Source organism: Crocuta crocuta, unplaced genomic scaffold, assembly GCF_008692635.1.
Source record: "Crocuta crocuta isolate KB4526 unplaced genomic scaffold, BGI_CrCroc_1.0 scaffold52, whole genome shotgun sequence".
In the NCBI taxonomy this organism is placed as follows: Eukaryota; Metazoa; Chordata; class Mammalia; order Carnivora; family Hyaenidae; genus Crocuta; species Crocuta crocuta.
Genome location: NW_027528617.1, coordinates 3,601,460 through 3,620,354, shown reverse-complemented (window position 1 = coordinate 3,620,354; position 18,895 = coordinate 3,601,460). Strand labels below are relative to the sequence as shown.

General features: G+C 36.7%; 1 pseudogene; it reads left to right on the top strand.

Moving 5' to 3' along the window:
* Positions 1–1,773: 1,773 nt before the first annotated feature.
* Positions 1,774–5,342, top strand: LOC144224140 (small ribosomal subunit protein uS2 pseudogene; annotated as a pseudogene).
* The last annotated feature ends 13,553 nt before the right edge of the window (positions 5,343–18,895 follow it).

Sequence of the window (18,895 nt, the reverse complement as noted above, 5' to 3'; positions counted from 1 at the left end):
CCTATAGCACCCTCTCCTACCCCAGTCCGCAGAAGAAAGCCATCACCTAAATTCTTAGTATTGTTGGTACTCCTCTCACCAATCAAATCTTACAGTGTTGGAAAATCATGTATCATTTGAGATCCTTAATTTATTGGCTTTATTAGTAATAGTTAAAACTGAAGCAGAATAGAGAGCCTCTAAGTAAACCGATGCCTATATGGTCAACTGATTTATGACAAAGGAGGCACAAAGATACAATGGAGTATTTTTGGAATTGTGGATAAGGTATTGTTAGAGAAATCCCTCTATGAAATTCCTATGACAACCTTCAATAAATATGGTGTCACATTCATATACCCAGAGATAGCAACACATCAGTGCTACTTTTTGTTCTCCACTGTTCATGCCCATTCTCATATGTCTATCAACACATCTCTACCCCAGACCTCCTTCAACCTCCCTCAAGATCTTTTAATATTTCTCTTTCCAGGCCCCTAATGAAGCAAGCCATTTGCCATTGCCCAAGACCACATATATACTAAACTTTAGTTTAGCTATAGTAGTGGGTAACTCTGAAACACAGCGGCAGAGACAGAAGTAGATTGGATACCAGGGTGTCATGTCACGGCAGATAACTGCAACCATTCACCCAGGGCCCTGATCAACATGGAAGAGGAGGATTAAAATAATCATAGTAGGAAGGTGGAAGACTGAGAAAATCCTCTTTACCTAGTGGCTACTAGCTGACAACACAGAAACTGGTTAAATAATGGAACAGAACAAAATAACAGTGGTTATTTCAAAACGCTCATCAAGGATGTAGTAGAAAAAAAATTCTAAGAACTCTTCAGCGTTCATTTTGTAGATTGTTATTACCTTAAAATCAATTCATTTAAAACTAAAAAAAAAAAACAAACGTTGAGACTCAAAGGTACAGCATGTCAATGTTTATATTTCTAGCATGGGAACATTTAAAAAACATTTAAATTTATTTTTGATATAGAGAGAGACAGAGCATGAGCAGGGGAGAGGCAGAGAGAGAGGGAGACACAGATTCAGAAGCAGGCTCCAAGCTCCGAGCCGTCAGCACAGAGACTGATGCATGGCTCAAACCCACAAACCATGAGATCATGACCTGAGCTGAAGTCAGATGCCCAACCGACTGAGCCACCTGGGTACCTCCACGGGAATATTTTTCTCAGTCTCAAATTTTGCACTTATCTATGATCTCTTCAGATCCTACATTCAAGCAATCCTCATCATGTTTCCCTTAAAGAGGCATCTGGCGTTTATTTATTGCTTTCTTTCCATCACTGGTTTCTAACTGCAGACCCTTATTTAATTTTTTGATTATGAACTAATATCCTAATTGAGCTTTCCCTCTCTAAACAAGCCCTGCCTATCCCTGCCAGGTTAGTTTTTCTGAAAATCTATTTTCAACAGTTAAATTTTGACCCAAAATTATAAAATACATAAATAAAAATCTTCTTGTCAAATACCGTTAAACAAGTTTAAAAAGAAAGCCCCAAAGTGAGAAAGTTTATTTGCAGCCTGTTTGCAGCCCCGCATTGGGCTCTGTGCTGCTGGGTGTGGGCCTACTTGGGATTCCCACTCTCCCTCTTCCCGCACTAGCTTACCTGCAGATGCGTGCATTCTCTGTCATAAAATGAAATGAAATAAAATATTAAAAATTTTAAAAATAAAATGAAACAAAATATTAAAAATTAAAAATAATAAAATAAAATAAAATACAGCTCATTACCTTTCTGTACTACCCAGAGACGGATCCCGATGGTGTTCTGGGTTGCTGTCATCAAGGGAAACTTTCATAAGTTTGATGTCTCACAAGTGAAAAAGGAGGAAGTCCTTAAATCCCTCGCAGCAGGAAACCATGAAGATAGCACCAGACTTGACTTCCAAATGGAACAGTACACCTATAAAGGAAAAGAGAGAGCATCTATATCATAAACCTGAAGAGAACCTGGGAGAAGATTCTGCTGGCAGCTTGTAGCATTGAAAGCTCAGCTGATATCAGTGCCATATTCTCCAGGAATACTGGCTGGTGAGATGCCCCGAAGTCTTCTCTGTGTCTCTGGAGCCACTCCCATTGCTGGCCACTCCACTCCTGGAACCTTCCCGAAACAGATCCAGGCAGCATTTTGAGGGCTGCGACTTCTGGTGGTTACTGATCCTAGGGCTCACCAACAGCCTTTCACAGGGGCCTGCTGTGTTAATCTGCCTGCCATCGCTCTCTGTAACACAGACTTTGCTCAGCACTATGAGAACATTGCCATCCCATGCAACAACATGGGAACTCATTCTTCAGGTCTGATATATGCTGGCTCAGGAAGTTGTGTGACACCCTCTTCCCTGAACATCCATGGGAGGTTATGCCTGCTCTCTACTTACAGACATCCTGAAGAGAGTGAAAAGGAAGATCAGGCGGGAACTGAAAAGGCTGTAACCAAGAAGGAATTTCAGGTTGAATGGATTGCTCCAGCTCCTCTGAAATTTACTGCTAATTCAGCCTGAAGTCTCACACTAATCTGAAGGTGCGCAGGTTCCCTTTGTGTCTATCGAGTAGTTCCCTACTCAACCTGTTGCCAAAGACTGGTCTTCAACTCCCTCTGCTCAGGCTGCTGAACGGGTAGAAGAGCCCATGATATTTTACGTTCTTCCACAGATTCTTGGCCACAAAATGGAAATAAGTGTATTGGAAATATTTCTAAAAAAAAAATTAAGATCATTATTAACTGGCTCTCATGTTGGTCAAGATTACAAAGAATGATAATATCCATTATCAGTGAAGGAGTGGGAAGACAGATCCCCTCATGAACTGCTGCTGAATTAAATGTAAATTGATACAAATTTTCTAGAGAAAAATTCCATAATATGGTCTTAAAACTTTTCAATTTTAAAAGATATGCTCTTTGATCTAGGATTTACACTTACAGAAATTTATTCTAAGAAATAATTATGCATTTGCTCAAGGTAGATCTATAAACATGCTTGTCTCAAAAGCTCTTATGCCTGAAAAATGAAATAAAAGAGTAAAATAAACACATTAACTGGTTTAAAGAATTGTGTCATCTTTATATGGTAAAATACTATGTGCAATCATCCAAATGATATAATAGAATCTATTATAGACTGGGGAAATATATTTAGAGTCTTAGGTAACAAAACAAAATAATAACTAATATGTGATTTATGAAATCATTATTAAAGAAAATAAATGTGTATTAATAGAAAAAAGTCTCAGGGTGCCTCGGTGGCTCAGTTCGTTAAGTGCCTGACTTTGGCTCAAGTCATAATCTTGTAGATCATGAGTTCAAGCCCTGCATTGGGCTCTGTGCTGACAACTCGGACCCTGGAACTTGCTTCAGATTCTGTGTCTCTGTCTCTCTCCCCCTCCCCCACTTGCACTCTGTCTCTGTCTCTCTCAAAAATAAATGTTAAAAAAAAAAAGAAAAGAAAAAAGTCTCAAAATATGTAGCCCAAAACACTAACAGGGTGTGTTTCTAGTGATCTTTCTTTTTTAATTAAAATGCATCTTCCAAAATATGTAATATTAAATAAAATGACTGAGTTTTTAATGCTTTTTTTTTTTTTAAATTTAGAGACAGCATGTGCTTGAGGAGAGGGGAAGAAAGAGAGGGGGAGAGAATCCCAAGCAGGTTCCACACTGTCAGCACAGAGCCTGAGGTGCTAGGTCTCACAAACTGAGTGAGAGTCATGACCTAAGCTGAGATCAAGAGTCGGATGTTCAACTGACTTAGCCACCCAGGTGCCCAAGTTTTTACCTGTAAGAATAAATGACTATTACTTGCACATTAAAGAGAATTCCTGAGGACCAGAGTCCCTGTAGATCCTATTTTCCTGTCATTTCTCCCTACTTCCCTTCCCTTCCACGTAGCCAACCTGGGTCATTGAATTAACACAACCCACTTAGTCTGGAGGCTCTCCCAGAGAGGACAGATAGCCTGGCTGTGTAATAATTCTTCCATATTTGTGTCCATGGCCCTCTTCAACATTCACCTTCAGGAATGATATAAATAAAGTCAATGAAATAAGCCAAGTGCCAAATCTATCCATATAATTGACCGGGTGACAGATTTTGAAATTAAATCAACTGAAGCAGTGATACTTAAGGATAGTGTATTATTGTTGTTCAAATGAAGGGTTTTTATAATGTCTTCTCCAGCCAGCTGTCTTTAATTAAACTTAAGAAACAGATAAAAATCTGTATTTAATTTTTTGAAAAGTTAAAAGAATACCTAGTCATTTATTTAACACAATTTACTTTTTGTGTTAACACAAAGCACTNATCCCAAGCACACACAAGTAACAAACCTATCAACATATATTTATAAATACAAACATGGCAATACATACACATTATATAAAACAGGAATGGTATTTCTGAATGGTTTAATCATACATGGCAGCAGGTATTATAAGAAAACAAAAGTTCCCAGGTTAAGATCAATCTTCATTTTTAGCATAACCTTTTGTTTTATGGTACACATTTCACAATATTAAAAGGCAACAATCTGGTTTACCTGATTAAAATCAGGGGGAAAGGACAAGGCTTATGAGAAGTAACAATGTTTGAAAAGCACCCTGGGGCCACGTACTGACCAGTTGCTGCGGGCCCAGTTTCAAAGTCCTACTCCTAAAGGGACAAGTTATCAAACCTTTACCTGTGTGGATGTATCAAGAATTTACATAGGGTGGCTGGGTGGCTTAGTCATTAAGCATCTGACTTAGGCTCAGGTTATGATTTCACAATTGTTGAGTTAGAGTCCTATATCAGGTGAGCCAGTGCCCTGCTTTGGGTAAGCTCCAGACCTCCTTCAGGAAAACACATGAGCCCCAGGTAAACCCAGCTTTTCTCACTCTTTCTCTCTCTCTCTCTCTCTCTCTTTTCTTTGCCCCTCGCTGACTTGCGCCCTCTCTCTTAAAAAAAATTACATAAAACTTTTTTTAATGTTTATTTATTTTTGAGAGAGAGAAAGAGACAGACCACAAGCAGGGGAGGGGCAGAGAGAGAGGGAGACACAGAATCTGAAGCAGGCTCCAGGCTCCTAGTTGTCAGCACAAAGCCCGATGCAGGGCTTGAACTCACAAACTGTAAGATCATTACCTGAGCCGAAGTAGGACGCTTAACCGACTGAGCCCCCCAGGCGCCCCTACATAAAACTTTTAAAATGTGCATTCTCCTATCTGTGCTTAAGGTACTCTAATGCTGACCAGTTTGGAGTACAAGTGCTTCTTCCAAATCAGAATTAGGATTGTTTCCAAATTCAGTGAAACAGCAGTCCTCTCCTGTGTCTTGACTTCAGGTGACTGCTGAATGACAAAATGTTTCCGTCTCGTGGTGCGGCTTCTCAGCCTCCTGTTGATTCAGCTGTTCAGAACATTTTAACGTGAATGTCAATTGTTTGCGGCCAGCCCTGGCTTCGGATTTCGGATACACTAAATGTCCTTTTTTTTTTTTTTTTTTTGCCTCAAGTTTCAAATGATCTTCAAGGGTTTTTATTCATCAGCTTCTGCTTTGTGACAGAATCTTTGAAGCTTCTGAGTTCTCCTGTTTTGACATCATAAAACATGGGCTTGAGGACTGTCTGCTGGTTCTCCGTGAGTCCCTGCTGCTTTCTCCTCCTGGTGGAAAGGGCTGTGTTGTTTCCTGACCTCTTCAACCCAGTCTTTTTGTCACCTGAATTCTTAGAATTTTCTGCATCATTCAGTTTTCCTTTCAGTTCTCCCACCTGTTCTTTTTCATAAAATACATATATTGCTCCAAGAGTCTTCTTCCTTCTCCACTAATTTTTTATTTAATTTTTAAAAACATTTTATTTACTTCTGAGAGAGAGAGAGTGTGTGTGTGTGAGAAGAGGAGGGTCAGAGAGGGAGAGAGGAAGACACAGAATCTGAAACAGGCTCCAGGCTCTGAGCTGGCTGTCAGCACAGAGCCCGACACGGGGCTTGAACCTAGGAGCCATGAGATCATGACCTGAGCTGAAGTCGGCTGCCCAACCGACTGAGCCACCCAGGTACCCCCTTTACTAATTTTTTAAACAACTGGATTCAAAAGCTTCAATTTACTCTTTTTGTCTACTTTGAAGTCAGTGTTCTCAAAGAACTTTAAGCCAATCATTGACGAGAATATTAGAAAGGCTCTTGCTTTTCTTTTCTCATGTAGATTTTGCTTCTCTTCCTCCCCTCTCAGTCAAGTGTGAGCTCTTTGTTAACTTTTGGCCATTTCTTTAATTGGACTCTGTTTACATGGTCTGTCTTCCGTCAGATCTTATCTTTCCTATATTCTTCATAAGCAAATGGCTTTCCCATCAATTTTACCTGAGACAGAGTCTTACATCCATGAAAAATCCATGCATATATGTTTCATGAAAGGGTGATCCAACGAGATGTAAGAGCCCTAATTTTTTCAAAGTCTGTGTTGGTGACAAATTTTTAATCGTTGTGAACTGTGCTTTCTGAATTCCCTTATAATTCTTCTGTTGACTTGTGTAAAAAGTCACATTGTCTGGGAACAGGACTTAAAACTGGATTACCAGTTTATCATAAAAGGATATAACTCCAGAACAGCCACGTGAAAGAGATACGTAGGGCATTGTAAAGGGAAAAGTTTCAGCGCTTCCATACCCCTTCCTCATATGACACTTCCTGAATCTCCACATGTTCACTAACCAAACGTTCCAAGGATAACGTGTTTTTGTGAACCAAAACATGAAACGTGGATGTCATATCTAAAAGCATACTTATGGGAAAACCTAAAAAAATAAAAGCAAACTTATACGGACAGTGAAACAGCTTATTTTAAATTGGAATTGCTTCTGATAGTCTGGGACATATGATTGGTTTAGAAGCATCTTCAGAAAATGCTGGAAAAATTGCTTTTTGTCTTATGTCCATTACCACCCCCAGGCTTTCAGAGACAAATATGAAAAATTAGGGTAAGCATTTCTTAAGAATCGACAGTATCATGACAAAAAAAAAAATCAACAATAGAGTATTTCTTAAATAAACAAATATTTCAACATTTTCAAAATGAAATAGGACTGAGAAGGGATGTGACTTTTTAAAATGCAAACCATATGCTAGGTACCTTCTTCTATATTAACTTCTTGAGGATACATATCCACTCCATAAGATATATATAGAAAAGAGTTTAGTCTAGCTAGTTTAGCAGAAATACTAAAGGAAATTAAATATCTCCTAGAATCTCTAGAAGAGCTGGAACAGAATCAGACTTGGATGCTGCCCTGACAGGAATGGTACAGAGAGGCAAAAATTCCCAAATAGGATTTAAAATAAAAATTATTCTGAGAAGTTTAAAAAGCATTATGGAACTTATTATTAGCATCATTAGAAACTAAAAGTACATTAGAAAACATATTGAATAGCTTCCCTCAACTTTCACATGATTGATCTTCATCTAATTTCATGGCCATTGTAGGTAACTAAAAGCAGTATGTGCCCTTCACACTTGCTGACATTGATCCTAGTTCTAATGATGATTAAGCAAGCATTACAAATTACAAGACAGTCACCAAAGTGATTATCAGTCATAGATTGTATTATTTGCTCACAACTATTTGTCTCCTCCTCACCTTTCTCATGCTTCCCCATTGGCAGGGAGTACACCCTCTTGCCATACTGACATTGGCTTAGTGGTAAGACTTGCTTTGGTCAATGGAGTGTGAGGGGATGTGATATACATTCGTTCAAGTAGAAGTTTTATTTTATTTTTTTACTGTTTTTCTTTGTTCATTTGTTTTAAGTAGGCTTAATGTCCAGTACAGAGCCCAACACAGGGCTTGAACTCAGGATCCTGAGATCAAGACCATAGCTGAGATCAAGAGTCTGAGCTCAACCAACTGACCCACAGCCACCCAGGCACCCCCAAGTAGAAGTTTTGAATTCTTTGCCTGGATTGGCTCTCTCCCACCTGAGAAGCTGTTCTTTGCCATGAGAACATCATGTCACAGATAGTGGCTCCTCATTCAGAAATGATCCAGGAGTGACAGGACTCGTGGACCTGGGCTGAACCCAGCAGAGTCCAGCAGAGAACAACCTTCAAATTAATCCCACAACAATAAAAAAAAGTGCATTGTGGAAAGTGGCTGCAATTTCATTGCTGCCATTCACAAAAGGTGGCTAATGTACAGATAAGCACAACTTTTCTAAGTGGGGTCAAATTTAGAAGTCACTAAATTTAAAGAGAAAATCCCTAAGATTAAAATAGTACTGAATGAATTTTGCTTCCAAATACCAACGCAAGTAATTTGTTTCTCCCAGCCAAATGATCTTTTAGGAAAAGGAGAAATATGTCCCACAGAGACCTCCACCTTGTAAAAGAAAGTGTATAGTGTGTATTTCACGTTTTATATAATATATAAACACCTCTGGAGAATTTACTAAATTGTCTGTTATAATATTTTATTAATTATAATCAGTTTAAGACACAAATAAAAATAAAATCGAATGTGGGATTCAGAAGTAATGATAATTAGTACAAATTCACTTTCAAAAAATTACTATGAACTAAATATCATTGTTTCTGGGTATGTTCAAATATAAGACAGAGGGTTTTTTCCTCCTAAAATATTAACCCTCAGATAACAGAGTATAGTCACTTTATATCCAAGTCTCACAAAGTCTACTTATTGCTGGTCCTATCTCAGTTCCCTAAATTCTGATTGATCAAGTACTATTTAGGAAAAAAGGCACATTAGTCTGAAACCACATAAGTCAGCACTAGTATGAAGTGATTAATTAATTGGTGAGAAAGCAAGAAAAAACTTTGATACAGATTTCTTCATTACTCTATGTGTATGACTTTACAATTGCAAGGATTTGATTGTAAATAAACCTTGTAAAATTTACTTAAAAAGCAAAGCAGGAAGTGGTTGTGTTGGAGAAATCATGAATGCATATACACATAGGACAATATAAAAACCAAATGTACTCGTATTTTGTGATTGCATACTTTGAGGATAAGTTTTCCAGTGAGAACATCATATACAGTTCCAAAAGATATCTTATCTAAAAAAATGTGGACCAATAAAATAATGTGCTCTCAACAAATGCATTAGAGGATTCAACAAGAACTCTAATGATGATGAGACTTTCAGAAGACGCATATGGAAAGCTTGACTAAAATATTTTCAAGAAATGTGAAAAAGTTTATTTCTATATTAAAAGATAATTATATAATGTGATTTTGAATATATTTCATAACTTATTTAACAAACTATTAAAAGTTGGTATTTAATCATTCTATATATATAATTTTAAAAATCTTTTTGAAACTTCTCCTTGGAAAAATAGAATATGGGGGTTAACTCATAGTAGGAATGTATGGTATCTGACTCCATTCTGACCCATTTCCCTTTAATATTGACTAACTGCTATTAATAAATCTCTCCTATTTTTCCCACCCAAGATCAGTTTATTCATTCACTAAATCAGTGAAAAACTCTAGAATGCAATTTACATGAAAAAAATGTTTCTTCCAATTTCTTAGAATCATTTCTTCTAATACCTGAAGCCTAAATATTCTATGGAAAGCAGAGGTCTTATTTAATCATTCTAACATATGTGATTATTTTTACTTTTGATTAATGAGGAAGCAGCTAGAATTCAAGAGCCAAGGGTAAGCTGTCACCTCAGGCTCAGACTGACTCTTTGCTAATCAGGACATTGCTGAGCCCAGTTAGACAAGTAATGATTTGACTACTGTCATTAGTAAAAGGGGGCAGCTAATTCGTTTCCTCAACCACATATTAAACTGAATGTTCTTTAAATCCATAAAGGCATATTTCTTTTAAAAATGGCAAAAACAACAAAAGGAAGACTATGTAATTCCCTTTTGGGATCCTTTCCCCCATGGTTCTAAAATTTCAAACTTAGAGGTTGACTTTTACTAATAGTGAGGACACACTAATGGAAATTACTTTCCCATTGACATGTGAGTGGATTGGTATGAGCCCATGTAGGGCTTTTATTCCAGAATAATAGTTAATAGAAACTTACACCCTTTTCCTTTCCAGAAAAACATGACAGAAATAAGATAATCCAGGGGCACTGAGGTGGCGCAGTCTGTGAAGTGTCCGATTCCTTATTTCGGCTCAGGTAATGATCTCATGGTTGTGAGATGGAGCCCGGCCCTGGGTGTGGAGCCTGCTTGAGATTCCCTATCTTCCTCTTCCTCTCCCCTCCCCCCACACATGCTCTCTTTCTCGCTAAACTAAACTAAAATAAATAAATAAATAAGTAAGTAAATAAATAGAAATAAGATAATCCAATGATTCTCTTGAAGCCTACATGCAAAAATTTAACTTTGACTCCTTCAGGTTAGCTTTGTCCAGTATTTTAATTTAAAGGATTAGTCTTTAAAAGAAGCACTTGTGTTTTTGGGCAACTTGATCTAAAAATAATTTCAAAATTAAATATTTTTATAAATTGATTGGTTCCTACTCTTGCCTTTGATCTCTTTTCTTGAGCAACCAATTTGATACCAGACAAATCATCTCCAGCTAATAATCCCTTGTTTTATCATATCTGTGGAAGATGTATCATACATGACTGATGACTGTGCTCTAGAGCTTTGCTCTTTGAACTGTGGTCTGTGTTCAAGCTCACAGAAAAGCTGACTAGAAATGTACTCACAGGTGGCACTCAGACCCACTGTATTAGAATCTGCATTTTGAAGATGATTGGTTTGCACTTTTAAAGTGTGAGAAACATTTCTCTTGGTATTTATTTATTGTTACTCTAGAAAAATAGTTTTTAGCTCAAGCTGAACATTAGAATCACCTGAGAGACTTTCAAAATCCCCAGCCCTTGGCCCACGGCTTACACCTGGCTATATCAGAATCACTAAAGGTGGTCCAAGGCATCAGAACATTTTATAGATCCCCAGATGGTCCCATTGTGCAATCAAAGTTGAAATCCTTTAGTGTGAATCAAAATCACATTGTGGGATTATTAAAACAGATTCTGGCCTCCAAATGCCCAGCATTTCTGATTTATTAGTAATGGGTGGGGTCTACTATGTTGTATCTTGAATAAGTTTCAAATCACTGGTACTTTCTGTCCTACTGGCCATGCTTTGAGAAATAGGAACTTAGAGGATATGAGTCAGGTAGAAATTTCAAAAATCATTGCGTAGGTGAAAGTTTCCAGCCTATCTCCTACTATCACCTTATAAATAAATTCATGAACTCTATATTTATGACCCATTTGACACTCTGAACTTTTCTTCTCAAAACTGTATCACTACCATTCTCCAGAAACTCAATCACAGAGACACAACATAGACTTTTCCCAATACCCAGAACAATTTCACTTTTAAACATCAAACTCCATGCTAGATATATATACCTGAACACAACACAACAATTCTTGACAATGTGTTTCTCCCTCTGGATTTTGCATACCACTAAATGATACTGCCATTTACTTCAGTTATCTAATATATCAGGCATCAGAGTCATCTTTGATTATTTTTTCTCTTTTATCTTATGTACAATATGCCAACAAATTCTACTGATCATTTCCTGTAACAACTTTAATCATATCTTCACCTTACCTTACTAACCAGGGGCCATCAGCTCAGTCTCTATCTGCTCGCAGATGATTGTACCTCTCCCTGGCCTCACTCAGTCAGGCATTGACTGTATTGCAAAAATAAAATGACTTTGCACACAAAAATCTTGCTCTCATAATCAAGAAGTGATGATAGTTCTCATAAAATAAGGTCCAAAATAAATATGGCACTCAGATGAATACTTCTACAAACTCTTCTCCTTCAGTCCACTTTTCCAGTCTGTCTCCCACAAGTTTTCTCTATAAGTCTGCTGAATTTCCAAGCCCACTGAATCTCTAATGATTTCACAAACATGCTATTTATTTCACATATATACATATATATACATATATATGTATACACACATATACATACCTACATAACTAGAAGAAATAGTATATATAATATTACAGTATTGTTACAGTTTCAGTAACAATATATATGCAACTAGAATATATAATCTATATTCTATGTAGGTCTATATACTTCTGTTATATATAAGTAGAAATCCTCTGTTCATTGTTCTTTTAAAATCCAACTCAGTCTTCAAGACTTAGATCTCTTATTGCCTCAAATGCAAAATCTTCTTAAATACCCTCAAGCAGAATTAATAATTCATCCCATTTTACATTTTTCTATTATAAGTTTTACATCAATATATCTTTCTTCACTCATAATAGTAACCCTCACAGCATTTAGAAGTATCTGGCCCTCAATAAAAAATGTTGAATTTATTACTATATAAAGTGACAGAATTATCATCAAATAGTAATTTCCTGTCCTTCAAGAGTATTGCTATGCCCCCACTTTAAGCACATACAAAAAATGCAGCATTAGGGAAATTCACTGTCCAGTGTAGGTGGGCAATTTTTTTCCATTAGAAGTTTATGTGGGTTAGATAATCTTGATAATCTACTGCCATATCAGTTGTTGCAGTATTGCTATAAAAGAATAAGTTCTAAGTCACCAATTGGGATTCTGAAGCCATATTTTGACTTATTTCTATTATGAGAAAAGTTGGATAGGATAAGGATGGAGAAGACTTATTTTTTCTTTAGGTAAGAACTATCCTGTAATCATTGAAAGTGTTTTTTGTAATGATCTGCTTTTTGTCAGTTTCAAATACAGTTCTTTCATATACATTTTCATATCAGCATTGAAATTAAGGGAGAAAAATTTCCCATTTTTCCAGCTGAAGAAACTGCGGTACAGGAAAGCTAAGTAATTTCCATGTATTTACTAACAAGATTAAGATATGACTAGTAGTCTGCTCCTTGACATATCAGAATACTTCGCAGCCAAGAGCTGCTTTTCATTTCAATTATGTGTCTAATTCAGAGCATGCTGAGAGAATAACAAGGGATCGGATAGGATTGTTCTGTCACTGAAATTCAGAACTGGAGGATTCCACTACAGAGTTCAGGTAAAAGCAAGTTGATAGAAATATACTAAACTAGCAAAAAAGTACTAATTGCCAATAGCAATTTAGTAACTTAACTATTTAAGTAAATGTTTGGTAATTACTAAATAGTAATTTAACAGACATATTTCAAAAAAAATAAGTGAATCTTAAAGCTTAAAAGGGTCATTTGTTATACACCACAATTAAATATCAGCATGATACACAGAAGGAAAAAGAACACTCTAACTAGTTCAGAAGTTACTCAGATAATATTTTGATATAATCACATAAATTAATTTAGAAACCAAATTAATACATGACAACTAAACACAATGAGTGATTTCAGATTTATGTATGAATCAGTAAAAAAGGCATTTGTGGAATTCCACTAATTCAAATCCAAATTTAAATTCAATTTGGAAATATTTGAGTGAAATTCTTGATGGGTTATTAGTATTATATTGATTTAATTTCCTAGTTAGTATTATTGTACTATGGTTATGTAAGATGTTAAAATTTATGGAGGCTTTGTAAATTTGATTAATCTGATATTATTTCAAAATTAAAAGTTAAAAACTATACAAAATATTAAAATCAACTTAAATGTACATTTAAAAAAGATATAATCAAATTATGCAGAATTTAGGTAATAGGTAAGAATATTATGTGTGTGTATGTGTGTCCTCATAAAGCTTATTGTATCCTTCCTTGCTTAATAAAGACAACATATTAAATGGATTGAGCCTTTTCTTAATCACTTAAGACAATCATTTTACAACACTGGTGGACTACAGTATGGAACCGTTTCTTTTTTCCCCTCCCCCTTCCTTGACTTAATACTATGTATAAAGCATGGCTTGCTTTTTTACCAAAAATTCTGCCAGAAATCTGTGTTATTCTAATTGTTCCCATGCCATTTTCTCTTATGACCTGGCACTTGTTATTGCTGTCAGACTTTTTGTTTCTTTGTTAGCCCATGGCTTTTTTCTACTCTCTTGCTGTAAATTTGAATGGATTTAAGGATTGCCAGGAGATTTCAGAAGACCAAGCCATAGAACTATCAGAAAAATATGGTCGGGGGAGGGGCAAGATGGCGGAGAAATAAGGAGCTCCGTACTTGCACTCGCGCCCATACATCTCACGGAAAAGATATGAAGCCATTGGAAACCTTACAAGACCTGAGAGATGGGGAGAAAAAGGATGCAGAATCCACTGAGAAAGCCTTCTAACGGCTACCTCAAGAAACAAGCCAGAGTACACAAGGTGGAGAATCCCAAATAGCACTACGAGTAGGAAAATAAAATAACCAAGATCCCAACAAGAGAGACAAAGAGATACCATTCAAAAAACACTCTCTGAAAGGATAGGCCCTGGACAGTCAAAGAGTCTTCTTGGATACAGCAGCGCTCATAGATACAGAGAGCATAACAGGTCTTTAAAACCAACAAGAGGGGTGCCTGGGTAGCTTAGTCGGTTAAGCATCCGACTTTCACTTAGGTCACGATCTCACGGTTCATGGGTTCGAGCCCCAGTCGGGCTCTGTGCTGACTGCCAGCTCAGAGCCTAGAGACTGTTTCGGTCCATGACTCCCTCTCTCTCTGACCCTCCCCTGCTCATGCTGTCTCTCTCTCTCCTAGAAATAAATAAAACATTTAAAAAAAAAAAATAAAACCAACAAGAGCCGGAAAGCTAACTAAAATGATGAAACGAAAGAGCTCTCCTCCAAAGAAACTCCAAGAAGAAATGACAGCTAATTAACTGCGCAAAACAGATATAAGGAGTGTAACTGAACAAGATTTTAGAATAATAACGGTAAAATTAATAGCTGGGCTTGAAAAAAACATAGGGGACAGAATGGAAAATAAAAATGGGCATGAAGAATTAAAAAATGCAATAAATGAGATACATAATAAATTAGAGGCCTCCAATGCACGGATTGAAGAGGCAGAAAGGAGAATAAGTGATTTAGAAGACACCATTATAGAATAACAAGAAGCTGACAAAAAAGAGACAAATATCCAGGAACATGAAAGAATTCGAGAGCTCAGTGATACGGTCAAATGCAACAATATCCATATCATAGGAATCCCAAAAGAGGAAGAGAGAGGGAAAGGTGCTGAAGAAGTCCTGGAACAAATCATAGCAGAGAACTTNCTGGGTGTTATGTGGAAACTAATTTGACAATAAACTATTTGTGGGAAAAAAAGAGAAAAATATGGTCAAATACAGAGATTTGTTTTTCATTTTCACTTGAGGAACTAGCAAGAGGAGAAAGAAAATCCAGTGAAAGAAGTTGATCTACCCCAAGGATGATCAGCCATGCTTGAGCGGGTTTCACAGAGACTCTGATTTGGCCTAAAAAAGCCACCCTGGACTATTCTGAGTATCTCGGATTTGGGGAAAAAATGTGATCTTGTGGGTGATTAGAACCTTGGGGTTGTCTGTTTTGGGGAGAAAACAGACTTCATAGCCTGAGACAGCCTTGAGTTTAGAGGTGAAGGTTTAAAGGGGTCACCATCTCTCTGAGGGGATGAGATGAGGATTGTACTCCAGATGGAAAGAAGAGTTGTTAGAAGACTAACAAGACAGTCATCCCGTGTGGGATCTTTTAGAGGTTATAAAGCTTTTTCTTGAACGTCAGCATCCAGTCTTAGGTTTCTTATCCATCCCCATAACATTATTCCAGATTACAATTCCCGCTGGTTATTATGAAACCTTCAGGGAGTCTGCAACCTGTTGTTCTTGGTAGAGTTATGAGAAATTATGGGAGAGGGCAGTAAAGATAAGTGGGCCTTCCCCTATAAGACAATCACAATATGATAATAGGATGATGGTGGCACTGGTGTTCTGGGGGATAATTGCAGGAAAGGAAGTAGTAGCCCCAGGCAGTGCTCAGCGTGGTAAGGAACAGAGGGCTGTGTGGGGAAGCAATTGCTGCTTGGTTTAACTCAAGAAATTTATGAAATATACCCTTTTTACTGACAACTGTACTATAGAAAGATGATCCTTAATAGATGAGGTTACACATTATAATCTGAACTATAATAAATAAACTTTATGACCACTATTTGTTTTATGAACTTAACTTATAGTATTTTAGTGATTTGTTCAAGATTACTTCAGAAGTCTGAGGTTGTTGTAAGGCTCTTTTTTTTTAGTGGTCACTTTAAGTACCAATATAGTCATACAGTCATAGAGTTTTGCCAAAACTAGACAAAAGACAAAATCTGGGGTACTCTGGAAAGTGTCTGCTGCTTGAGTTACATAGTTAATAACCACACACACACACACACACACGGACTTCATAAAGACTTCAGTCTGTGCCCGAAATCATTGCTCCATTTTTATAATATGCACATTTAGATATTTTGCTGGCCTAAATTATATGTTAAAGGCATACATTATGCTCTTCCTAAGCAAATTGTTGTAATAAATATTTAAATGTCTAAGGTGGGTTACAGTACATTAGAGTTACATTTTAAGATCATATTATTTCTCTCTGGGAGCTTTTATACTCTATTAAGGAAGTACAGTCTAGGTATTATTAATCATTAACTAGAATAAATTGAAGGACCATAGTGAAACTGCAATGCAAGGATTAGTTCTCTACCAGGAATTAGAAAAGAAAATAAGAGTTTAAAATTCTTGGTATCTTTGAGTACGTCTCTCTTCGGAAACGAACTTGCTATTTTTGTGTCTATAGCTCTACTGTCTAATATGGCAGCCACTAACCATGTATGACTATTTCAACATAAATTTAAATTAGTTATGATTAAATAAACTTAAAATGTTCCTTAGTCACATGAGCCATATTTCAAATGCGCAACAGCTGCATCTTACCAGGGGCTACCATATTCGACAGTGCAGGTTTAGAACATTTCCAACATCTCAGGAAATTCTAATGAATAGTGCTGGTGTACAGTATGATTTTCCTTTTTTCCCTTTTTTTCTACATTGTCCAGGTACACATTAAAATGTAAGCCATTATTGCAACATTTGGGAGTGGCATATCCCAATATTCTGGCTAGCAAAAATGGAAAACAGTTTAGTAATACAAACATGTTTTTTCTTGTTTTCTTTCTTGGACTTAAGACACAATAAACTTTAAATGCTTTCTGAGTTCATTCAGTCCTCATGTATAGCAAGGTTTGACCGTGCCCTTGAGAAAAGGAAATCTACTTGTTTATTCTTTACATATGTTATATATGCATATGTAGCATATTTTTCTTGGATTCGCAGAGTCTTAGGGAATGATAATGTCCAATTTGGGAAATAACACATAGTTATATCAAACGTACATTCCCATCCCCTTCTAGGTAACAGGAGAGCATAGATATCTGTACTTGCTCATGGAAGCTTCAAATAGTTCCATGATTTAGAGACCCTTTTATTAATCTTCAGTCTCCTTCCGTGAATTCACAATGGGTATCAAGTTTAAATAGCTCTCAGCTTCTCACCATGTCACCATTAGGACAAATATAAGGTCTTTGTTGTTGGTGTCATTTCCTTTCTCTTCCCCAGGTAATTACTGTTTGAAAATGCAATCAAGATTAGAAATTACCTTCATTCAGAGACGTGATTTAGTTAAATAGTACACTTAGTACAACCAAGTGAGAAATACTCTATTTAAATAGGAACACTTAGTACAACCAAGTAAGAAATACTCTATTTGAAGATGAGAAGTCTTTTAACGTGGTTGAGGCATTATCATTAATGTAATGGACAGTGGATGTACAGGTTCTAGTTTGAGTCCAACTCTACTTGGAGTCCTAGAGTAAATAAAAAACAACCAATATTTTGCAAGATTCTAGGGAGCTGCTGAAAAAAATACATCAGAGGTTTAGCTGTGGATTAGCTGTGCCTAGAGTACTCAGCAATCAGGTTTTCTGACCAGACTGGAAAACAATGCCATCTGATAGTCACTAATTTGAATTATCAGTATGTCTTGGAGGCAGTGGCCAAGCTATTGAACTTTCTGGCGACCATGTGTCCCTGATCCAGTCCTCGGCCTCCATATGCTTTTCCTCGTTACTCATCTTATGTCATGTTAATTATTTTTAGAAGTCTGGCTCACCCAAAACCACAACTTCAATGTCTCACATAAAGAACATAGGACTATCATTGAATAAATGTCATGTTACCTTGAATGCTGTGCAGTTAAGATTTGATGTTGTATGAATGAGTTCGTTAAATGTGGTGAAGAACATATAAAGAACCCATCCATACAAATCCCAATTGTTGTTCCTGCTGATAGCTTATTGGGGAGGAAAATACTAGTTTAGGGAAGCTACCTCAGGCAAATTTGTGGCAGAAACCGTGCCTCAAATTATCTCTCACTGCCTAATATATTCACATCACTTCATTACAATGCTTGAGATAATACCAATCGAACTTTAGTGGGCAAAAGAAACTTCTCTTTTTCATCATATGAAATCTTCTCAGAGGCTAAAATGATCAGTACAATAAGCTTGCAGAAATTATTTTAACTAAATTGTCCTTGTACAAAGACCTTGTGCAAATCCTCTAAACCATGAGAACATTGGGATTGTTAAATATAAAGGGTGGGAAATTAGTTGGAAAACTAGTTTGTACCAGGAGAATTTTATTTATTCTACAGTCCAGAATAGGGAGATTTGGTGGTATAACAGAAGAGAGTGACTAGGAGTTGCTATAGGATTGTTCCTTATATACCTTATCTGTAATTTGGCAGGCCCAAAAACTCTGTGAGTAGGGGAATGAAGGACTACCGATGAACAAATTGTCTTGGTTCTCTATGACAGCCCCACAATGCAAGTATTAGTAAGCACCTGAATCACTTAATCTTAACAACAAAAAAAGAAAGACTTATTTATTGGGAAAAGGGTAGGCTCATCCTTATATACCATATACGGTGTGTA